Source organism: Triturus cristatus, chromosome 8 (assembly GCF_964204655.1).
Source record: "Triturus cristatus chromosome 8, aTriCri1.1, whole genome shotgun sequence".
NCBI lineage: Eukaryota > Metazoa > Chordata > Amphibia > Caudata > Salamandridae > Triturus > Triturus cristatus.
Genome location: NC_140591.1, coordinates 1,286,002,639 through 1,286,029,127, shown reverse-complemented (window position 1 = coordinate 1,286,029,127; position 26,489 = coordinate 1,286,002,639).

Genomic DNA, 26,489 nt, shown 5'->3' with positions numbered 1-26,489 from the left:
AAGCCAGTTGGGTGGAGGAAATGTGTCTGGCGGGTAAGTGGAATGAGCGGTGGTGGTTCAGATATGCAGGTCCTGTGTCGTGAAGGGCTTTGTAGGTATGTGGGAGGAACTTGAAGGTGATTCATTTGTTGACTGGGAGCCAGTGTAGTTCTCAAAGGTGTTTGGTGATGTGGCTGCGGCAGGGGATGTTGAGGACCACTCTGGCTGCAGCATTTTGAATGTTCTGTAGTTTCCTGAGGAGTTTCTGGGTGATGCCAGCATAGTGTGCATTGCCGTAGTCGAGTCTGCTGGTGATGAGTGCATGGGTGACCGTCTTTCTGGATTTGGTGGGGTTCCATGTAACTGTCCTTCAAAGCCGGCAGAGCGTGTGGAAGCATGATGAGGATACAGCATTGATCTGGTGATAAATTGTGATTGAGGAGTCCAGTATGATGCCAAGGTTACGTTCGTGGTGCTTGGGGACGGGGGAATTTTCCAATGCGGCAGGCCACCAGAAGCTTCATCCCAAGCTGAGGGGGTGTGTCCCAAGATGAGTACTTCAGTCTTGTCCAAGTTGAGTGTGAGGACTGTCTTTCATCCAGGTGGCAGTGACCTTCATCCCACTGTGAAAGTTGATACTGGTGGCTGTGGGTTTGTTGGTGAGGGAGACGATCAGCTGGGTGTTGTTGGTGTAGGAGACGATGTTGAGCCCATGGGCACTCTGCAGCTGATCTCTGTAGGTTCTGAGAGGAACGGAGGTAGTCTGACTCGCTGTGTTCGGGTGGTGAGAAAGAAGTGGATCCAGTCCAGGGCCTTGCTGCGGATGCCAGCATCATGGTGGCCAAGAGGTTCAGCAGGAACAGGGCTGCATTTTCACCCCAGTCGCGGAGGGAGTGGTTGAGGTAGTGATGGAGCAAGGTTTCGTACTCTAGAAACTTGCTTGCATGCAATCCTCTCAAATAACATGTAACCACGTAACCAACACGTCTTTTAGTACTAACATTGCATTACATACAAAATACTGTATCTAGGGGACGCTCGCCTATTTGTATTACTAACAAGTAACCCGAGTGTCTAAAATGGCCGCCAAAAATGCAGGAAAGTCTCTGCGCATGCGTATACTGCATCTACGTAGTATGACGTCTTCTTTCGCTTGGTGGGAAAACTTTGCAGGTGCGCAATAGCTTTAAAAATGGCCGCTTGAAACTCACATGGTTATGCACATGCGATTTCATAAACTAAACCTATAAGTTGTACTAAGCACTAATGGGAAAAGGTTAAAATAAGTAAATGGGGATAGAGAAGAGATAAGTGGTATACAGTGAAATCATTTATTGTCGCATTCTAACGTGTCTTTTTCTGACATTATTATTAGGTCATATTTGGGCCTCGGAGGGTGACTGAAATCCCTACCCCACCTGATCCGCGCACAGGCGCATAGAGACTTGCCGGAAACTATGAGGGCACACTTGAAACACAGCCAAGGCCACATTGGGCGAAGACGCCTGGGAAAGTAAACCCATGAACCGGACGAGAGCAACAATTTTGAATAAAATGTATAACTTGTATTGATCATAATGTGAAATACGGGTGGGAACAAAGCTATGGGAAAGTAAATTAAGGGGCGGAAACATAGAACAATGGTCCAAAGACAAAATTATTATTTTTAATATGGTGTGATGAACTCACCTCCTCGCTCTGACCCATCAGAATAGGGGAAAACACGAATATTGCAACTTTTGGGGGTGGTACACGAATACAGAATAGTATAATTGAGGTAAATTAGCTAGATACTTTGTCAGACTTGTCAGATTCGTCATTCCGACTCGTCACCGACCCAACACGTATGCCGCTATAGATCCTGTCCTGAGACTCTGACTCAGACCCTGCAGCTGCCAGAAACTCTGCTCGAGAAAATGAGATACTGCTAATCTAAACATCTAGAAGGGGATTTCGGAAGAGGGACACCCGAGGAGAGTAGTGTTAGAGTGGGGTGCGACGCTGGCGTTGCACTTAGAAAAGGACACCTTCCCAGATCCGAATCTGCCCAATCCTCTGTCTGCACCCTGTCCTGGGAGATTCTATCTGGCCTATCTTTAAGGAGTTGGGTTCATCTATCACTTTAGGTCAATATAATTTCTGCAAAATCTGTCTTTGTACCTGCTCTCTCCCTCTCTCTTTTCCCTCTTGCAGGTACCGTCTTCATTGATCATTATTAATGACTTTGCTATATTTGACTTTAATTTGCCTCTTGAGAGAATGTGTTTAAACTGTAAGTGATTCTGACTCACAAAATTATCGAATTAGATAAAGTTTTGAAAACTTTTTGAGTTTGTGGTTATTTCAAATTTAATGTTAAATGTCAATTTCTACCTTGAACTATCTCAGCAACCTGATTCATCGAGTAAGGAATTCTTAAAGAGATCAAATTGGTAAGACTTGGTAAAAGTGAAAACAAATTACCTGTAAAACTCAAAATTGATGTCAGCGGGGTTTACTAGGTTATCTGTGGGAATGTTATGGGCCCAGGTGAGTATTAGGTATGTGTGTGTGTAACCCGAGCTGGTAACCCGCGCTTTATCAGTAGGTGATGGTGTGGAGTGCGGTCTTGGTGCCTTCGGTTGCTCGGAAGACAGATTGGGAAATGTCCAGGACATGATTCATTTCGATGAACTTGGTGAGTTGGACGTTGATGGCCTTCTCGATGACCTTGGCTGGGAAGGGGAGCAGGAAGATGGTCTGAAGTTCTTGAGGTCTGTCGGGTCGGCAGATGGCTTCTTCAGCAGGGGGGTTGATATTGGCATGTTTTTAGACATCAGGGAAGGTGGCGCTCTCGATGGAGCAGTTGATGGTGCGGGAAAGCTCGGGCAATGGAGGTGGCTGTTTCTCTATGCAAGATGTGGTAACGGCAAGGATTTGAGGGGGCTTTGGAGTGGATTCTCTTCATGGTCTTGAGTGTGTCGTCTGTGGTGAGCGGAGTCCAGTTTAGCAGACTCTGTTGGGGTGGGGCGTGGTTGGGTGCGGTGGTGTCAGGTGCGGTGGGAGGGTCTTGGTGTCAAAACTGTCATAGATCTGCCTGATCATGGGGTGAAAAAAAGTGTTTGTTGCAGAGGTATTGGGAGGGTGGGACATCTGTGGTCTACTACTGGGCCTGGCACACTCCTTGACGATGGTAAGAGTTTTTTGCTGTTGTGTGCGTTGGTGTTTGATCTGGACTCTTGGAGGGGGAGTGAGCCATCTGGTTTTCTCGGAGTGTTGCTTGCTGGGTGCCTTCTTGAGGGGTGCCAGAGTATTGGCGCAGTTGGAGATCCATCTGTGGAGGTTGCATGCTGAAGTGTTAGTGTCTGCTGATGTCAGTGGTGTGGTAGTGCTGAGAAAAGCAGTGAGATGTTCTTCAGTGATCTTGTTCCAGGTACAACGGGGGGTGTATGGTCATGTACCAGATACATTACAAAAGGACACATTAATTGTTGGTAGACATCAGGAGATTAAATGATTTTCCCAGAATCACTACATGTTGAGTAGAGACTCGAACCTGGTTCCATAGTTCTTAGTGTATGTGTCAACAGCCTCTGAAACTAATGTGCATTCCAACGCAACCAAGTTTATCTTATTGGAAACTATAGAAGGGACTGAATGGCCCTATTGATTTCAATCAATGGTAAGAATATTGTGCACAAACTTCTTCATACAAGAAAGGATGTTCATTATTTTCTGTTTGTCTCGAATGCACTGCAGAGCTTAATCCCCTACACAAAAGTCTATTAAATAATATTTACGTTGATGGATTTCCCCTTTAACCATGACTGGTGATTCATCAATTACTCCATAGAAACTATGACACAAATTGACTACAACTTATACAGACCCAGTGCAAAGTGAGTCGGGATTTTCTTTCCAGCAGCTGAAAAGCGGCCTAAACTGATACTAAGTAGAGCTATACACTAGCTTGCATGACTTTGCATCAAAGGGGAATTTCATACCTGGTAAATACGTCATTCCCATGAAACAACCCATGGGGTTTTGATGCAAATCTCTGTCTATTAACATCTGTAGAAAGGAATTTGTGCCAGAAACATATTCCTCCTTCCGGTACTAAGTTTAAAAAGTCTCTAAATATTTCCAAATTTACATGTTTGCAGCACACACAAAACTTTTCATTTTTGATTTTGAAATGCATTCTATTTCCTTTACGGAAAATGGAATGCATTTTTTTTTAAAAACATTGCTTTATTTAAAAGCAAACAGACATGGTGGTATGAGGTCACAAGCAAGCCACCATTCCTGTGTTTTTACAATCCCCAATGGGCCGCAAATTGTGGCCTACCTCATGAATATTTAGCGACTCCATAAGGAATCTCTAAATGTGTGAAAGACACATTAGTGCATAGGTGAATGAGATTACCTAATAGCAAATCACAAAAATGTGCTAATAGGTAATCGCAAATTTAAACCTATGTACATGTGGCACTTAGTATTTTTGTTATCTGAAGTCAAGACAGGTATTCAAGGTTTTCTAAAAAAAAAGCCCCTTGCCTGGATAGGATTCCTCCTGATCTATTTTTATACGATTGAGAGATACGTGCCCCTGTACTATTATGTTATAACAATGATTGTTCTTGTTCACAGCTTTTTGGGGTTCTGAGTGGGGGTGCATCAAGAGTGCATTCTGGCCCCATTCTTATTCACTTTATATATAAATAGTTTGAAATGGTATCTTATAGATAATCAGAAGGATTTTCCCATGGTGGATAAACAGCCCCTTCCTGCTTTACTGTATGCAGATGGTGAGGTTCTTTTAGCTAGAACAATGGTGGATTTGCAAGAGACAGTCGACTCATGTGTAGCATTTATCAGATCCAGCAACAAATGATAAGAAGTTGTTTGTGATAGTGGTGGGTTCCAGGCTGACATAGCTAAACTCTTTCACATGCAGGGGCATGTGTGGGCTGAATGTAATTCTTTTTTCTTACATAGAAGTGCAATTTAACTTGGATGCTCTTGGTTAACAGTAAGAGAAACCCATTTTTAAGGGCTATGGTCTCAGTTTTTTACTTCACCTCGAGACTGGGTAAGCAACCACTGCAGGTGCTCTTTACTACAAAGCCAAATATACTTCATTAGTTGCCTATGGTAGCACTTTCTGGGGATACATAAACGTTTCTTCTTTTCAATTAGCTAAAAATAAATACCTTGTACGTCTTTTAAGTGTCCCTCAATTTACTCCTGCATATTTGTACTAGGAGTCAATTATCTATCAGATACCATTGCTCCATGCCCACTCGTAAGATTGATTTCAATTTGGCTAAGGCCTGAGATGAGACTTAACCAGGCAATATTACAGGATTGTTTACCCTTGATAATGCCCATGAAATTCCCTGGTTAAAATTCATTAAAAGTTCATTTGTGTCTCTAGGTCATATGAACTTTCTTTGATAGCCTAGAGTTGGTGACGAAAGAGGATCTAAAATGGATACAGTAAGCTTTTTTTTATCTCAATGCCAGTTTAATAGAGAAGGTAAGAAATTATCTATACCTCCTGTCCATGCCTATTTTTCTTTTAAAATCTGTTTTCATGATGGAATCTTATCTTGCCCAGGTCACCAATTGCAATCATAGTTTTCTGTTGAAACCTCTTATCAATCCATGAGGACTGGAAAGAGGGGACGCATTCAAGACCTTGTTTGTGGTTGTGACCCAGCATATCCACGAGACAAGCTTAATTTCGTCCTGTTTTTTTGGTGTGCAACCAAAATGTGGTCACAAAACATTTGCATTTTACCACCAAATGAAGTTGGTGGTAATCCATTCTCAATCAGGAAGGGGTCCCCAAAGGACCCCTTCCCTTTTGAGAATGTATGAAAAAAACTTCTTTTTAGGAATCAACGTATTAACAAGTTTGTCCTTCTTTAGTGTTTTTACAATTGCTAAATATTGCATAATATGTTATTTTGATGGCCGTTTTTTCTTTGTGCATATGAAAATTAGATAGTCACTTGATGAATGAACTGTTATATTGATGATTTTGGATATTCTCTTTGATGTGTTTTTCTTATGAAATCACGAATTAAGATTAATTGATTGATTAATTATTCATGCAGATTTCTGTAGCACATATTTTTCTCAAAGATTGTAGAACAATTTACATAAGAAGTGATATATAGGTTAGATGAGATTAAATGCCCCATTTATAATTTGACAGTCAGGCTAACCTCTGCCTAGGTGATGGAGTAAATTAGTCTGTTGCCCCAAAGGCCACATATTGAAATGTCTGTTGGGCCAGTGGACACTTCATGCATTGACAGGAACCTCCGTCAAGGTAGTTCCTACCAATGTACTTTAACTTTGCCTGACATGCTTCGTCAAACATGATGGAGTCGTACTGCAAAGTACTTTTTTTTCATAAAGAAAATCACAAAGAGGGATTTCAAGTTCAGTTAGGTTCCTAGAACCACTGAGGGAATCAGTGTTATGATTTCAGGTGAAAGGAGGGTCCAACCTTTTCAGGTCCTTCTCACAGTACACAGAAGCCAAGTATAGCAGGTTCAGTCTGCCTGGCATTCTTTTTTAAGTTCAGAAGTGTTCCGAGGAAGGCTGGGTCGGAGTCCAGCTTTTTGGGGTTCACCAGCATGTGGGTGGATGGCACCCTAAGACACTTCTAGTTCCCCTCTGACCGATGTGGTAAATATTCCCAGGCCCTAGCATTTCTACTTCTGCAGTAGTATCTGTATTCCTTCCTGCAACTGGCCCAAAATGCAATGTGCCAAGAGAGTGCCAAGATGGCCAAAGTCTTCCGCCTCTAAACTTGGGTTCTGAAGACTGTGGTGTTTGGGTGACTGAGCTATGGAAAACGCTAGTGTTGATCAACAACTAAGCACCAAAATTCACTTAAAGCAGGGACTGCACCCTCAAAAACCTATAGACAGAAGTCTGGCATGACAAACACAAGCTTCTTCAGAAAATTGAAAGGGGATACACTTGTTCGGGTATCCCGTTCTCTCCCTATAAGGTGCCCCAAATGTACATATTGGTCAACAGACCTATCAGGCAGAATCTGACACTATGGTGTCAAAAAAGGCCCACAGATCCTCCTCTTCATGTTCTATTGTGCTCAGAAGAGACTCATTCATTCCAGCCTGTTGTGTTCTCCTGTGAGGAAATTCATGCCTCTTCCTGGATTGAGCACAGGCTTGGAATTGGCATATGCTAATGCTAATTAGCATTCTGACAGATCAGTCAGGTGAAGGATAAATTTCTTAAAGTTAGTTTTCTTCATATATTTATTAAAAATCCAACTTCTGCGTTGAATTGGATTTTAGCAACTATTAAAAATGATTGTTGAATTAATATTCTAGGTGGCCCTATTCACAATATACAATATTAGTATTTTAATCAATACACTGAATTTCTACAAGGCCAGCTAGGCATGCCACAGTAAAAATAGCTTTTATGACCATGTAGCTATAGGGACTTGGTAACATTAATTTTCTAGGTGCCCCACTTTTATATAGCATGCACCCTACCTTGTGATCTACAAGACTTACATAGAGGTGAACTTACCCCATTTGAAAGGGAGGTTTTTACCTATTGAAATGCATACTTTAAGAGGTCCCTATAGATACATGGCCATAAAAGCTATTTTCACTGTGGCATGCCTAGCTGACCATGTAGAAATTCAGTATGTAGATTAAAATACTAATATTTTATTTATAAAACTCATGACCACGCCAATAAATACTTTAGCATCGAAGAGACTGATGCTATATATTTCTGAAATAAATTTACCCCTGAGCAGTGTTGCAAGTAACCATAGATGATACATTAACAGAACATGAAGATCTTTAGACTCTCCTGTATAATTTACTGAATATTAGCTCTGTGGCTGCAATGCTTGGAACGCAGGTATCTTAGGAAATGCTCTTTGTGACACAACAGAGTTAATCCTGGACCCACAGCAAAAGAAGCAAATTAGAGCAAACTGATGTATCTGTAGCGTAGTGTATCTCTGTAATGTAACAGTGTTAAAATCCTTGTTTATGAGACATAAATTAAAACAAATCATTTGCTTCTAAAGAGGCCAACATTATTAACTCTAGGCATTTGATAAAGTATCAATTTTTTCAGAACCATTCCTAACGATAACATTTTGAAAATACTATAACTTGGACATGGTGGAATCAGGAAGGCCTAAGAATATACTATTGCAATAGTCAATATGAGAATAAACTCAAGCAGAGGTGGGGCCAAATTTACAGGTAACACTTACTACTGCTAAAAAACCAGTAGTAGGTTCAGTACCACACATCTTCAACCAGAGGTACTCCAACACCTTCACATAAATTGAGGTAGGGACTTAAAAGAAAACCCCACAGGAAATAATGTTAATTTGATAACATTATTTAAAATGATTAACCATATAAATAAATAGATTTCAATGTTGAGTACAATCTGAAAACAAACGATTGATTATTTAATTATAACATGTTTTAACAACCTTTTTGAATATATAAATCAATGTAACATTTTTTTTAATTAAAATATAATTAAATTACTTTTAATTCATTCTATAGGCAAGGGCTCTCAAAAAGGGGGAGGCCCTTTAACAGCTGATATAGCACAAGGCAGAAGTGCTATAGAGCATTCTACCTATTGAGGGTAGAATGTTCTAAATTTATTAGGGAGAAACAGAAAGATAAACATTGGACTATTGATGCAGAAGGCTTATATCAGCCAATATTTGCTTTAGCCACTTCATTGTCTTTAATGGACCTCCCAACATTCCAACGTTCTAATAATGTTAAGTGCATTATGCACATTAATTTTTACCCATGCACTTGAGAGGACTGACAACACCTTTTGCATTTGAGCTGCTATTTAATGGTATCTTGTGGAAGGATAAAATAAGGCAGTGCTAAAGATAAAAGGTCTCAGACCGACCATAGGTTAGATGGCAGAAAGATTAGGTCTCGATAATGACCTTTTTTTTACTAATGGTTAACCTAACCTAGTTAGCATAGCCCACAAGAGAGCACAGAGTTTAAATCCCCCCCGTAAGGGTGTCCAACTGGTGGTCAGCATGTAAATGGAAGTTGTGAAAATATTAGCAGCCTGTGAACATTTTAAGCCAATTGTAAGAAATTGGGTTACTGTTTGAGAGGGGTGTAACCCTACTCAAGAAGCAACCACAATCCTTGTCAGGGTAAGGCACAAGTGATAGAGATCAGGGTGTGTATAATATTCCCACTACCACAGATAGAGTAATCCCACAGTTACACGCACATACATTCATCATACACTAGGGCCCATTTCACTAACATACACTCAAATACTCTACCAGCAGCAATAAACCTGTGGAAAGAAAACTCCTAGTCACCCTGCATCTATATCAGGTCGACAAGATCTGGTTATTGTGACTGTCCATAAACATAATCTATACAACCTATACGAATAATCAAAATATAATACACAATAATTGACAAGAAAAAATATCCAACACCATGTTCAAGTTATATTGCTTTATCTGAAATTAGTCAAATGAAAATCAAGCAGCATAAATCATTTTTCTCATAGTTACCTATTCTAGATAAATGTCAGAACGGGTCAGGACAAGTCTCTTGGTAAAGTCTCTCAAGACGTAGTCCCTTCAGCATCAATCCTCAGCAACGCAGATTCGGTACGCGGCAAAGGCAAATGGCAAGTGGCAAAGCCCTCTCTAGGCTAACAATTCTTATACTGAATCAAACAAAAGAAAGATACAAAGAAAAGTTGTAATGTCCGCTGGACCGCTGAGCAGAGCGAGAAGGAAAGGATGTAACATTGCAACATTCAAAAATCTCCGCTCAGGAAAAATCACAAAATAAAGACTACGGAACAGGAACCAAGAATCTCAAATGTATCTGTTAGTTCTACTTCTCCTCGGCAATGAGACCAATGCTCAGAGTCTTTCTCTAAGGCTCCTTTGTTTTCCCAAGGCTGCCAAGGACGTTCCATTTCACTCGAAGATTACCCCGGCTGCGGATGTCCTCACGGAAAATTTTATAAGGCAAGCAAGGACTGTGGTCAGCTGACTTCAGGACCATATTCAGCAGGGCTCTCTTCCATCACAGTTTTCTATTCTCAACTCGAGGCCAGGCTTACAAAATCGGCCATCTTTAACTAGGCGGCCATAGGCCACAATAGACCATCTTAATTAAAAGAAACAAAAACAACGTTACCACAGCATAGTGATTAAACAGTGTTAACCCCACTAATACCCTTATGTGTATGCATCTATCTAGCACTTGCAACATAGAAAAGCATTAATTCGGAAAGCGTTTTGTGCTCAAAAATAAACAGCACATAGCAACGTTTAAACATGAAAACACGCACGTTATTTTTAAACAGCACATTTATGCGCACCCACGTGTAACTCTCTCTTGTTAGGACAAACGGATTGATTAATATAAACGCACTTGCACAAGACAAATAATTAATTGCTAGTAATTAATAAAATTAATATGACAAATAGACATGCCGGAGCTTCAAAAACCAGCGAATTTTCAAACAGAAAACTCTGCTCCAGCAATCCCCCCTTTGGTGATTTTATCACCAAATAAACCCAAAAAAAAAAATAGTGAAAATTTAGTCCCATTTTAGGAGAAATCGGAAATGTCTTTTTCCCCTTACACATTATTACACACCAGTCACTCTTTCATCATCCCTTTTTGTCTCTAAGTAAACACTCTCCCTCAATTCTTCTAATTCAATTTCTTGAGGTTCTCTTTTCAACCTCTTGTTTTTCTTTTCTTTATTCAATTTCTTCCTCCCTCCCCTGTTTTTACAACACACACACACCAATCTTATTATCAATAAAGCAACAATTATACAAGTTAAAGGAAACAATATTCTACCTATAATAGTACTACCTATTTTTGTAATAAAATCCTTAACAGCTATCATTTTATTAGCTATTTTAGTCCATAAATTCTCAGCTTCAAGTGGTACTAATTCTTCATGCAAATCAGTAATATTTTTGATATAGACCTTCAGGTCTTTGCTTCTGTCTGGAATGTAAGTGCAACAATGTTGAACTTTCAGCATTCCACAGACTCCACCCTCCTTGGCCAATAGAATATCAAGGGCAAGTCGATTTTGCATAGACATGGCACGTACGGCACTTAATTCCGTATTCACCAAAAGAAACCCTCCAGCGGTATTTGTCGACAAGCGATCAACCACTGTGGACAGTTTCCGAATTCCATAAGCATTCAAAGAAATTCCCACTGCTGGAATCAAAACCCCAAAAATGTCACCCACTATTTCAGACCAAGTTTCTCTCTTAAAACGCATTAGTAAATTAATATGTTCTACATCTGTTATTTTATCTATATGAAAAATCTTTGGAAAAACCAGGCCCACATAACACGTGCCATACCAATGGTCAGGCAACTTGTAATAAGCCTTGTTCCCACAAACATAATATACTCCTGGAAAAATTGTATCTTCTCCACCTCTGAAACCCCAACCTGTTGCAATGAAGTATGTATCATGGCACTCACTAGTCCCAACAAAATATGTATCATATTGGGATTTCCTTCTTGTAATGCAAAGTTTACCTTTCTGTGGTGCATCTAAAGCTAAAGTTGGACTAACCCCATTCTTCAACTCTTTTCCCATCTCAATGTCCCAAATTGTCTCACTCACTTTATATTTTCCTGCTTTTTCCTGCATGTTCAATCTCCTTTCTTCTACCATATCCAGGAAAGCTTTCTCCTCTCCTTTCAAACTGCAAGTTAAATTATTCTTAAAAATGTAATCTAATGTTAATCCTTTTTCTTCAATAAAAATTTCACCAAAAGTGTTAGCTTCTTTAGCTGGATTCAGCTCTTTGTTCATTGGCAAGTGCCCAAAAATACTATCTCTGTTAGACATCGTATAATCTACTTTCCCTAACAAATAAAAAACACTACTTAAAATACTACAGGAAATACCATATGTAGCTGGTAAATGATGATAAGTAACACCCTCTGAAACGGATGCAGGTAATTGCATACAGACGTAGCAATCCCTTACTTCCATTGTTTTCACATATTCATATAACAATTTTGAAAAAACATTACTAGAAAAGTTATTAATTGACCTATCTTTGTGTATATAAGTATTACTAATTCTAATTGGAACTACTTTTTGCGAATTCTTCTCTACATTTGTCACTTTCTCTGTATGCATCTCAAACTCTACTTTAAAAGTAACTAATAAAACTAAAACACCCCATAGAAGCATTAATAATCCAGTACAGCAGCAGCACATTCTACACCACCTTTTAAAGAAGGCACATCTATTTCTATTATCCTCTATGTTAGCCATTTTACTACTTTAGTTTAATCTCTACCACTCCACTACTGTTGGAACTCTTCAATTCTTCAGCAATTCTTCAGCTTTCAGTTTTTCCAAATGATCTTTTCGTTCACTTAATCCAAGTGAATCCTCCTTTATTCAGTTTGGATACTTGTCATTCTTCACTTCAATTTCTTCAACATCAAATTGTATTAGATCTCCGACATCAAAATCCTCAGTACTCGACTCTTCTCCAATGTCAGTCAAGAGTACTTTCAGAAGTTCACCAGTATCTTCCTCAACCACTTCTCTCAAGATCTCTTCCGGATTATCTCGAGTCACTGTTTCTTCTTTTCCTCCTTCAGACAGTGCCACATAAGACCATTCCGGTGATCTGTACTTTTGGTTGGGTCTTCTTACTCTTTTTATTTCAACTGGTTCTTTTGACTCCTTCGATTCTTCTCCTCCAGCTTTTGAACTTTGACTCGAAACTTCATTCACTTGTTCAGCTTTCGATGTACTTGCTCTTATTATTTTGTATCTCAGCCTCTTAACTCTGTTGTTAGGCCAACGATCTCCTCTTAACACCTTTTTCGGCTTTATTTCTTTATTACTTCTTTCTCCAATCCAAGTTCTCTTTCTCAGAACTCGACCTTCGGTTTGTTCATTCTCATCATCTGTTTCAAGTGCCTCTTGTTTCCGTTTTCCAGCAGCTTTCTTCTTTTCCACAGATTTTTTCACCAATGTTTGAGATCTCCCTACTTTTGTCCCTCCTCGAGTCTCCAACACGCAATCTTCTTGCTGTCTACTTGTCCCTTCACCTGGCTCATCAAGAATGTTCCCTACACCTCCTCGGGGGTCTTCCGCAATCTTTCCCTCTCTATCTTCTTCTGACCCTACTTCTTCAAGTATAATCTCAAGTGGTTCTTCAATCTCCTCCTCTTCTGATTCAGGAGTAGTCTCTGTGAAATTTCTCTTTTCTTTTCTTTTTCCTTCACTGCTTTTTGAAACTTCAGGCTCTCTTACAGAATTTGATCTCTTCTCTGATACTCGCAGTGGTTCATTCGAAGCTTTTCCTACTTCTTTCCCCACTGATTCTGTATCTTCATCATCACTGGAATCTGACTCTTCAAAATACTCTTTACCAGTCCCTTCTTTTGGGTTTGGAACTCTCAGAGTATGACTTGCATGTACCCAGTGTCTTACTCCAGCACACTTTACTGCAGTCGTCGTAGTCAGAATAACTTGTCTTGGCCTTCCCCACCTTGGAACCAAGCAATTTCTTCTTCTGTGAACTTTTATCCTCACCCAGTCTCCTGGACTCAGATCATGGGCTTGCTTCTTCTCAAGTGTGGTAGCTTCTTCTCCAACCTGGTGAAACACAGAATGAACTGCGTCAGCCAGGCCTTTACAGTAATCCAAAATCATGTCATCAGTTATTGTCACCAACTTATTGACAGGCACGAATGCATGGCGCATTGCACGTCCCATGATTATCTCGTGCAGACTCAAACCAGTAGTTCTATCTGGAGTAGATCTAATAGTCATCAGCACTAAAGGTAAAACATCTGGCCATTTCATGCCAGTGGCTAAGCACATCTTTCCAATCCTGTTCTTTATTGTGCCATTAATCTGCTCAACCACACCAGAAGCCTCTGGTCGGTATGCACAATGTAGCTTCTGCTGTATTTTCAATGCTTCACAAATCAAACCCATAAGTTCATTTTGAAAATGTCCACCTCTATCAGACTCAACTGTTACTGGAAACCCGTACCTAGGAATCAACTCTCTTAACAGTAACTTTGCCACTATTATTCCATCATTTCTTCTAGTCGGGTAAGCTTCCACCCACCTTGAAAACAAACAGACTACCACTAGAACATACCTCAGTCTGTTTACTTGGGGCATCTCAATGAAATCAATCTGCATTCTTGTAAAAGGACCTCCTTCTCTGCCTATTGTTCCCAGACTCACCACTGTCTTTTTTCCAGTGTTAAATTGCTGACAAACCAAACACCTCTGACAGATGCTTTCTGCAATTGTCCTGAACTTTGCATTGTACCAGGTCTGTTTAAATGACCTTACCATCGCATCCCTCCCCAAATGTCCCTGGCCATGATACATCCTTGCCATTGACGACGAAATGGAGTTAGGCATTACTGGTCTGCCATCTCTGTAGACCCAAACATGGTCTGTTTCTCTTGGAGCACATCCTGCCTTAATCCAATCTTTTTTCTCTTCCTCTCCTGCCTCATTTTGCAACTGTTTCACTTCATCCCAGGTTTCTAAGACATTAGTAAACATCACAGAGAGAAAAGACATTTCCCCCTCTCGGTCCCGATTTATGGACTGATTTGTCTTGGCACAGTATTGCGCAACATCATTAGCGTAACGGTTTCCAACCGTGATAAAATCCTCTCCTGGTCCATGGGCAGCACATTTTACAACTGCTAACTCTTTAGGCAGCTGTATCGCCTCAAGCAATTTACCAATCATTTCAGCATTCTTTATTGGAGTTCCACTCGATGTCAAGAAACCTCTTTGTAGCCAAAGCTGGCCAAAGTCATGCACAACTCCAAATCCATACTGACTATCAGTCAACACAGTCGTCCTCAAATCTTTCCCAATTTCGCAAGCTTTTGTCAATGCTATCAATTCAGCAACTTGCGCAGATTTCACTCCTTTCAATGGTGATGCTTCCATGACCTCTGAAACTTTGCACACCGCGTATGCTGCACATAGCACACCATCATCATTTCTCAGGCATGAACCATCCACAAACAACACATGATCACTCTCATGTAAGGGAAGATCCCTTATATCTGGTCTCGGTTTTGTACAGTACTCAAGTACATCCAAACAATCATGATCATCTTCCATTTTCACACCCACGTTTTCAATATCCGGCAAGAGTGTCGCTGGATTCACATTCACACATCTCTCAAGAGTCACATTTGATGCTCCCAGAATCACTTTTTCATATTTAGTCAACCGACTATGTGACATGTACTGAGTTCTGCTTCTTGTCAAAAGAATTGCCACATTGTGAGGTACGAATACCCTTACAGGATATCCCATTATGATTCCCTCACTTTGTTCCAGACTCCTGCATGTTGCAGCCACAGATTTCAGACAACCTGGTAAACCCACAGCTACAGGGTCAAGTGTCGATGAGAAGTACGCAATAGGCCTTCTCAGTAATCCATGTTTCTGAATTAACACTGAAAGTGCACATCCATTTCTCTCACTGCAGTACAGCTCAAACTCCTTTTCGTAGTCAGGCATACCCAAAGCTGGAGCCTCACACATTTTACTTTTGAGCTCTTCAAATGCTGCCATTTGTTCTGCATCTAGATCCAATGGATCTGTCATCTCACTTTTTGTCAGTTTAATCAGTGGCTTTGTTATCAAGGAAAAATTAATTATCCACTGACGACAATAACCCACCATACCCAGGAACATTCTCACTTCTCTCTGAGTTTTTGGAGCTTTCATTTCTCTGATTATTCTGATCCTGTCATCCGTCACTTTTCTCAGACCCCTTTCAATATTGTGTCCAAGATAATGCACCTCTTTCTTGCAAAATTGCAATTTGGCTGGAGATACCTTTAACCCTCCATCTGCCAGATGATTCAGTAAAGCTATGGTATCTACTTCACAAGCTTCACGTGACTTTGATGCCACAAGTAGGTCATCAATGTATTGCACTAGTACTGAGCTCTCAGGCATGATCAAACTCTCCAACGATTTCTTCAATAACTGATTGAATATCGAAGGACTTTCCGTATACCCCTGTGGGATTCGACACCATGCTAAGATACGCTGGCCAAACCTAAATGCAAAAATCGGCTGGCTATCATGATGTAATGGAATTGAAAAGAACGCATGACACAAATCAATTACTGTATACCACTCGGCATCATGTGGAATTTGATACAGGATCACTGATGGATTTGGCACGATAGGACAACATGCCACCACAATTTGATTAACTTTTCTCAAATCCTGTACAATCCTAAATTTCCCATTAGGCTTTTTCAGTCCCATTATCGGTGAATTACACGGACTACTCAGTAGTTCTCTCAGGACTCCCTGCTGAATCATTTTCTCAATTATAGGAGTTATCCCTTCAATTATTTCTGGTGTCATTTTGTATTGAGGAATGTTAGGATATGTAATTCCCTCTTTTACTGCAATTTTCACTGGATCTACATTATTCATCAATCCCACATCCTCTCCAGTAAAATCCCAAACTGTCCTTTTCACTGTGTCTCTCAGCTCTCGAGGCAAATCCTCCGGATTAAACACAGCAAATGCACCAATTAACTCACTCTCTCTATTCTCTAGAGTCACTCGGTACAAAACATCTTCATCTGGTGTCTCAAAGGCTATCCCATCCGGTGTACAAAAAATTGTGCAGTTCATCTTGCACAACAAGTCCCTACCCAATAGGTTCACTGGACTAGTGTCACAGACAATGAATCTGTGCATGTCTGAAAATTTCCCTATCTGTACTCTTACAGGTTCAGTAAGACGTGTTCTGATTTGCGTATTGGCTACACCAACTACTTGGATTGCTTCATCCGAGAGAGGAAGATTTCTAACATCTGTTGACCTGACAGTTGATCTTGTCGCACCTGTGTCTACCAAAAAAGTAACACTCTCCTCATTTATTTTCCCATCCACAAATGGTCCTGCCTGGTCTATTTCTAGAGTTGCACCAAGTATGCACTCTTCTTCCTCTCCTCGGCACCGTCAATAATCACCCTCAGATTCACTCCCTTCACTCTTTAACAAGTACTGTTGTACCTTGTTTGAACGTCTCGGTTTGTTTACCTGTTCATCATTGTAGAATCCTGAATCCTGATTATACTTTTGTAACCCCTTATTCTGCGGCAAGGGCGGTTTTGGCTCTTGACTCTGCTGTCTCACAACTTTCTGTTGTTGCTGCTGTTGATTATTTCCTTCATTCTGCACCTGTTGATTTAAGGATTTATTCTCATTACTCACTAATGGTGGATTAGGACACTCCGATCTCCAATGCCCCAATTGGCCACAGTTGTGGCAAGGAAACTTTTTCTTCGCTTCCTCAAGACTTCCTTTTCCTTTCCCTACATATCTAGGTCTATTCCCTGCATTATTTCCTGGATTATTTGCCTGTTCCACTAACTGTGCTTCCTGTCTCTCCGCAACTTTCACTTGTGCCCACATTGCTTTCTCTTTCAGCTTTCTTTGTTTTGCTTCAATTTCATCACTGAAGTATTTTGCATGTCTCAGAATCTCATCTACTTTCTTACTCTGCCAATCCACTGTATGCTCACGAATTCTCTCACCAATTTCAGGTCTAAGGCCATATACAAATCTATATACAAAATGACTCAAATCTTTGTCACCCAGGTGTTCATCTCCACTGAATTGTTTGAATGCCAGTATCAGCCTCTCGTAAAAAGCATGAACTGATTCTTTCGCTTCCTGTTGTGTTCGATCTATCTTTACCCAGTCTGTCTCTTTTGCAGGAACTTTACTCTTCAGGTATACCATCACCTGATCATACTTTCTCATTACCTCTGGATCTGGTGCCCCTGTTCTTGGGTCTCTTGGATATTCCTCAGTAGGCCAACTCACAACTATTTTACACTCAGTCCACAAGTCTGCTGGAACAATTATATCAAACAGACTATTCAGGTCAACCCACAGCACTTTTGACAATTTCACAAATCTATCTACCTGCCTATACCACTCGACGGGCTTTTCTCTCAATCGAGGGAAATAATTAGTGAATGATAAAATATCCTGTCTGGTCCATGGAACATGTACATATCCTCCTCCAGGTATTTCTCTCATAGGATAATTATCCACTGGTTTCTCTTTTTCTCTCACTGGAAATGCTGAATAAGTTGTTCTATCTTCAGCCTCATCTCTTTTCTTATACCACCTATCCTTCCACTTTTCTACATCACCCCATCTTCGCAATAATGCTACCATTTCCTTAATCTGTCCTGTTCTACCAGTAGCATTCAAATTCTCAATATCCTTCTCTGTAAAATCCATCCTGTAAGTTCTTTGTAAAGCTTTCACTTTATCAATGTCAACTCCCTGCTCATTCGCTATTGCTCTTAGCCTGTCATGTGTATTTCTTGCTCTCCAGGTAATGTTCTTGCACATAAACATTAATTCACCATCATGATGACTCTTCAGAATCTCTGTTGGAACTGTTCCTGTAACAAGCTCTTCTAGTTCTACACGCAACCTAGCCACGTCAATTAGTTGTGAATCTTTATCCTTTTTCTGTAGAACCTTCATCCAATCATTCAAATCCTCAACTGTTATTTCAGCAGTTTTTCTCACTGGAACCACTCTCTTCTGCGGTTCTAAAATTGGCATCCCTGAACAACTAGCTTCACTAGCATCCAATATTTCACTACATGTGTCATGTCTTGATTGTCTCAGGTCACTTCTTTCTACTCTTTTGCCTGAATCTCCTGAAGGACCAACTGAATTTGTCAAATTATTCCCAAGATATGGAATCACCAGTCCATTCTCACCTGTCCTCTGTTTGTCAAACACAGGCATAACCGGACCTATTGTTACAGGCACCGTAACAGCTTCTAGATTCTTCGTTAACTCCCTAATCTTCTCTGTCAACTCTGTTGTAGTTCTGGCTAATTGTCTGGCATTCTCATCAAGGTAATGATCACTTCTTACCTCAGGTGTCTCATTTTCTGTCTCACTAACACAAACTGTATCTCTTATCGGAGAAACAACTGGTGTACTTTTATCCGGTTCTGGTCTATATGGAGGTGGTCTCTTGTAAATCATGTCATTCAAGACCTCATCCTCATATTCATTAACTCCATATTTTCTCATTTCTGACTCAGGAACCCTTTCTGCTCCTCCTTCAACTGTTCTCATCGGATATAATCCCTCTGACATACTAACATCTCGCCACCTTTTCATTCGATCATGATGAGTCTCACGATCATGTCTCCTCCCAAACATGTATCTGTAGTACCCTCCAGATCTCTGTTTTTCTCTCTCATGTACTTCCTCTTCCCATTCCACTAAAGCCTCGAACTGTGTAGGTCTCGGTTTCGGGTCTAGACATAACATCTTTTCCCGTAAATTTCTCAACACGGCCAGATTAAATGAACCATGTTCTGGAAATGCTAGAACACCATCTTCTTTAGTATACCTAACCCAATTCTCCAACCATATACAGGTATGAAACCCATGTCTTGCAGCCATGAAGGATGCAGGTGTTTTCGGTGGAGGTAACAACTCGCCCTCTCTCGTTTTAACATCTTTATCCTTGCTAAACCACTTTTTAATTTTACCAAAAAATGTTTTCTTCTTTTTCTCTTCTTGGTAATACATTTTAGCGTTTACCAAAAAAAAACTCTCTACTCTTTCCGTATTATAAATATACAATACGAATTTTCAACCAATAGCAGCGCGACTCACACTAACGCACCAATCCTGGAACGTCTACGTCACTAAATAGCCCTTCCAATCCTTGCGCGGCTCACACTAACGCACCAATCCTAGCGCGAACACTATTCTGATCCACTATCCAATCAGAGCGCGGTCTTTCTGACGTCAACAGTCGCTGCAGTCGCTTGTCTCCTGTCTTCTGTCACTCGTCTACCCCTCCTTTACAAAATCTTTTCAGTAGACTTTGTGTCAAAATTTCTACAAAATCTATTAGTTACAACATAAAAACATCTCCATTGTCTGCTTCGCTAACCACAGAATAGTAAAAGAGAGTCTATTTCACAAGAAACCTCTCATTGACACAGTAGCACTTCCTCTACTCTGTCCTACTAACATACATTCATTAACTGTTTCCTCTAGGACTTGTCCAAAGAGTCTTACAATCAACTAAATGTACAAACATTCACGCACATTCATACAAGGAAATATAGTATATACGCACAGAATCCTGCTTCCCGAGAACAGACAATCTGCTCCTCTACAGAATTATAACATACATCAACTAAACAGCTTTCCTCTGTTCAGTTTCTCAAATAAGCTCAGAGAATACCTATTACTTCTCCCGCGATAAGCTTTAACGGTAATCCTTACGGATCCCTGGGACTTAAGACCAGAGTTTCACAGATAACCTTCACTATCATACACACTCCTTATATACCAGAAATATCTAATAGTAACATACGACGATGTCACTTATTCCGAACCCAGACAATGTGACACGCAACTTCAATTGTCACACGTTATTCCTTACAATTCCGTCTTTCCCGAGAGCAGCATATACTTCCCTCTGCCCTACTACGGAACTGCTACCAGCTCCCAAGTTCCAGAAGCACTACATATAACTCAACATTACGACTCACATATAGTATTAGTATATATACCAACATCAATCAATAATCAATAATCAATAAGCTAATGTACATGCAATCTTATCAGATCAAGACAATCATCAATAACCATCCTACTCTGCTACCAGGAAATTGATAGAGATCAGGGTGTGTATAATATTCCCACTACCACAGATAGAGTAATCCCACAGTTACACGCACATACATTCATCATACACTAGGGCCCATTTCACTAACATACACTCAAATACTCTACCAGCAGCAATAAACCTGTGGAAAGAAAACTCCTAGTCACCCTGCATCTATATCAGGTCGACAAGATCTGGTTATTGTGACTGTCCATAAACATAATCTATACAACCTATACGAATAATCAAAATATAATACACAATAATTGACAAGAAAAAATATCCAACACCATGTTCAAGTTATATTGCTTTATCTGAAATTAGTCAAATGAAAATCAAGCAGCATAAATCATTTTTCTCATAGTTACCTATTCTAGCTAAATGTCAGAACGGGTCAGGACAAGTCTCTTGGTAAAGTCTCTCAAGACGTAGTCCCTTCAGCATCAATCCTCAGCAACGCAGATTCGGTACGCGGCAAAGGCAAATGGCAAGTGGCAAAGCCCTCTCTAGGCTAACAATTCTTATACTGAATCAAACAAAAGAAAGATACAAAGAAAAGTTGTAATGTCCGCTGGACCGCTGAGCAGAGCGAGAAGGAAAGGATGTAACATTGCAACATTCAAAAATCTCCGCTCAGGAAAAATCACAAAATAAAGACTACGGAACAGGAACCAAGAATCTCAAATGTATCTGTTAGTTCTACTTCTCCTCGGCAATGAGACCAATGCTCAGAGTCTTTCTCTAAGGCTCCTTTGTTTTCCCAAGGCTGCCAAGTACGTTCCATTTCACTCGAAGATTACCCCGGCTGCTGATGTCCTCACGGAAAATTTTATAAGGCAAGCAAGGACTGTGGTCAGCTGACTTCAGGACCATATTCAGCAGGGCTCTCTTCCATCACAGTTTTCTATTCTCAACTCGAGGCCAGGCTTACAAAATCGGCCATCTTTAACTAGGCGGCCATAGGCCACAATAGACCATCTTAATTAAAAGAAACAAAAACAACGTTACCACAGCATAGTGATTAAACAGTGTTAACCCCACTAATACCCTTATGTGTATGCATCTATCTAGCACTTGCAACATAGAAAAGCATTAATTCGGAAAGCGTTTTGTGCTCAAAAATAAACAGCACATAGCAACGTTTAAACATGAAAACACGCACGTTATTTTTAAACAGCACATTTATGCGCACCCACGTGTAACTCTCTCTTGTTAGGACAAACGGATTGATTAATATAAACGCACTTGCACAAGACAAATAATTAATTGCTAGTAATTAATAAAATTAATATGACAAATAGACATGCCGGAGCTTCAAAAACCAGCGAATTTTCAAACAGAAAACTCTGCTCCAGCACAAGCAAACCCCAAATTAACCTGTACGCAACCCTCTGGTAGCTTGGCACAGAGCAGTCAAGTTTAACTTAGACAAAGTTTGTAACGTATTTATGCAGCACTCCAAACAGTAACAAAATGAATACACAACACAAGAAAAATCCCAGACCAATTAGGAAAAATGGAGTAAATGTTAATAAATAAATCAAGAGCAAAATGACAAAAATGCAATCAGTAGAACTGGAGATATGCTGTTTTGAAGTTTTCAATGGGACAAAGTTCATGCAGACCACGATGGAGCGCGGACTGGCTTCAGGGACCCAGTTAGGCCCGCTGAATAAGAGTACCTTAAAGTCTGGTTGTAGAGTGTTGCGAGGTCCCACGTTGAGATTACGTTGGGCTGCCGAGGTGATGTTTCAGTTCTGAGTTTGCGGTGGAGCTGCAATGAGAGGTCCTGTGTCATTGTTGAGAATTCTGCTGATAACAGCATGCAATGCAAAGTGTGGTGTCCACGATATATAGCGCAGTTGAGGCAATGTTATGGTATAGAAGAACTGCAGGACTGTGATGGGAAAACCTGCATCATCATTGAGTAGCCATCCATGAGAGATTTGCGATGCGAGGGCCTACGCCGGTGAAACTTAACACTGGGTGGTTCCAATGCAGGCTGTGAGGGAGATGCAGAGTCCTAGCACTGGAGGAACCCTCACAGCAGAGGTGATGCATCAGTTTGGCTCAGAATTATGCTATGCAGCAGAGGAGATGCATCGGTTCTGTTGGATCCAAATATGGGCTGGCAGAGCATTTCTAGGCCCACATTCAAGTCTAGGTGCTACGTTCAAGGTTGTTGGAGCTTTCTGTTCCTAAAGCTCTAGTCAGTAGGCCAGCCAACTAACCCAGTTCAGCTGAGTGACTGTCCTTTCAGCAACACAGCAGTCCTACTTCCTGGCAAAGTATCTACAGGTCCAAAAGTGTACTGAAGAGTTAGTGTCTGAGGACCAATATTTACAACTGGGCCTTACTTTGAAGAGGGGTGAAGCTTCTAGAGGTTTCCCTTTGAGGTCCATTGGTTTTCTGCCTTCCTTGCCCTGGCTCCAGGCTAACTACTAGGAATGGGTGGAACTTGCAGAGTTTTACTCCAATGAATTCCCAAAGTTACCTACAATCTCCACTGAGCTCTGTGAGCAACGGAATAGCACCATTGCCACATGCATTTTGAAAGCTATCGGTGGTGTGCAGACTTCTTTCAGTATGCCCTGGCCAAGTCCACTCACCCACTGACAGATTTCCTTTTCCCAGCCATTCCTCCACTCCCCAACTCCTCACATGTTTTGAACCTCAGCTGCTTGTCTTCATTCTCGAAGCTGAACTCTTCCAGCAGGGAGTAGATTATCAACAGCACACTGAAGGCATGCTGGATGCTGAAGACTGAGCAATTGCATCACATAGAGGCCAGCATTACCACCCAGCCCCAGCTGCCCTCCAGGGGTTTGAACTCCTTGGGCATCTGCTCTGCTGAGCCAGGGACCACCTCTGGGTCACCCTCGTACATCAAGAGGACCCCTGCCTCTTTTGGGGTATTGTAACCCCTGTTCTCTCTCTTCCCACCTGCATGCAGGACAATCCCTTCTGGGGGCACGCCATTCAGGGTAGCCTCCTCTGGCTCCCCCAGTCACCTCTTCCACTGGAAGGGCAGGGTACAGCCCCTAATGCCCATCAGGTGCTTCATGCTCGTTGGCCAGGGATGGCATGGCCTCCGCTCTGGGGGCCAGGTAAATGATAGGAACTAGGGAAGTGATTTATAGATAGCAGCCTCAGGGTGATAATACATTAAGTGCTGAGGAGTCCCTCCTGGTGATGTTCAGTCCCGGCAACCAGGGGTCTTGTTTCCACTTGCCACCATTCTCCCACCCTGGTGCTTTTCCCTACTTGCAGCCATCTCTCAGGCTCTGGGCTACACACTCTGGCTCCACTGCTTCCTACGGTCATGCACATTGGCATAGCATCGTAACCTGTTTCTGCCTCCTCCACCTTGCCAGTGCCAGGGGTCTGCAAAGTCAGTTATAGATAAAATCTCAACATACAAAACCTATTGGAAAAAGCAAACCAGCAAAATAGTCTGGTCCAACATAAGCCACGCTCACTGAAGAACGCAGGAAAATCACTGATAGCAGTATTGGATGTATAAATAAATTTAGTGGGCGGTAAGTTCTGCCACAAGGCAGTTGGTGCAATGTTTGCTGAACTCCACACTGTAAGCAGAGTGTGGAGTGGGCAAAACTCTGCAAACTCTGCCAGCAGAGCTGACTTTTACCGTTCACCCCTACTGACTACAGGGGGTATATAGCCCTTTGTGTGGAGGCAGGACATAGACTATTCAATTGTAAGTAGTGCTGTGGCCAGCTCCGCCCTCCCATCCTGCCAGTGATGGCTTATCCAGGCACATCTAAGCTCTCAATTGTGTGTGGCTGTCTAGGAGGAATACCCAAAACCCAACTGTCAGTTACACCTAGAGACAGTCTACATGTACTAAACGGCTGAAGCAGGAAAATGCCAACTGTGTAAAGTGTTACAACAAACAATTGATGGACGGAATGCTGACAATGCAGACATTCTCCCCCAGTCAAGAGATCTGGGTTAAATCCATCGTTCTTTTGCCCACTACACCACCCCAGTTTAGACATGGCCAACATGTGTAAAGTGGCATTTTCAAAATTGTAATTTGAAATCTGACTTTGCGATCAGTTAGGATTCCAAATTGTGATTCCAGGTACACCAAACATGAAGAAGTGACCTGCTCCCATTTGAAAATTACACCTATAAAATTTAATAAGGTCATCCCAATGTTATCTTATGGGGGAGGTCGCCCTGTAGCGGTGAAATACGAATTTAAGAGTGTTTGAGTACCAGGACATGTAAAACATGAAAAAGTAGATGTCTTACTTTTTACATAAATTGCACCCTGCCCTCTTGGTTGTCCAGGGCCTGCCTTTGGGGTGACATATGTATTGAAAAAGAAGGTTGGGGCTGGCGAAAGGTTTACTTTGCCAGGTCAAAAAGGCATGTTTAAAGGGCTACTTGAGTATTTGGCTCAATCACTGCTGCAGGATCACTAAGGGTGCATGTTGTATCACTTTACTAGGGACTTACAAGACAACTGAATATCTATGGGATGTATTTTAGGCGTAGGCAGTGTAGCAACATCACAGAAAACATGTGGAAATTTTGGAACTAGGGGCCTGATTACGTTGACGGTGGACTGCCACCGACAGCCCGTCGGTGGAGGTCCCACCGCTATCTTAATGAAGATTCCTGCCTGCCACATTAGGATGGCGGTTAAAGGGAACTTCAATCCCTACAAGAGTGTCAGTGCCTGCCAGGCACTGCCAAAGGGATTATGATGTCCCTCCCCGCTAGCCGTTCCATGGCGGTTTACTCACCATGAAAAGACCGGCGGAAAGGGACATTGGGGGCCGGTAGCAGGTCCCTCCTACCCCCTGGCCTTCACATGCCCCCATGCCCACCACATGGTGCCTGCCACGTAGTGCAGGGATGTGTAATGTCTATTTTTTGTACTGCGGTGTGTGCTGCAGACCGCAGCACCAACCGTAATACTAAATATAGACATTGGGACCACAGTGGTGGCAGTGGCATCCTAATGCCTATGGCAGGACCGCCGACAGCCAGTCAGGCGGTCCCATTTACGAAAGGATGGCAGTCGGAAGAATGTCCAACTGCCATCATAATGAGGCCCTAATTTTCTAACTTTGATCTGAAATTTTCACACAAACTCAATGAAATAGACATGCGTAACATGAGATGAAGTGGACACTAACAACATAATGACAGAATTTCTACGCTTTTTGGGTCATTGGGTTATTAGGGGTGGGCGGAATTTGCGTAGTCGCACTATGCAAAGCTCTGCAAAACGGTAAACAATCTCCGCGAGTACGCAGAGTTCCGTGAACATGCGGAATTGCTTGTTCCGCCCGTTTGCGATGCTTTTTTCCTGTTTGCGAATGCTGTTTGCGTGCTTGGGGGGAAAATATCTCACAAACACGCATTTTGAAAGCGCGAAGAAGTAAAAAATTCCGCAAAGTCGCAGATCGCCGAATTTTTGGCAATTTCGCGTTCCACGGAGAACGTGGAATTGCCAAAAAATCCTTCTATCACTCTAGACGTGTGGCAAAGGAAATAGGCAACTCCTCTTCTGTGGTCACTCAAAACTGGTTCGCTGGCAGTTCCTCTCCCTCTGAGAGCAGTGACTGGCTATAGGGGTAAATGAAGGGGCAGAGAGAGGTGTTAATTCCATTTACCAGTTACAGGAAAGGTCCCTTTGAAGTTAATTACGTTGCTGGTACAGCCAAGATGGCCAGCCTGCCAGAGAAAGAGA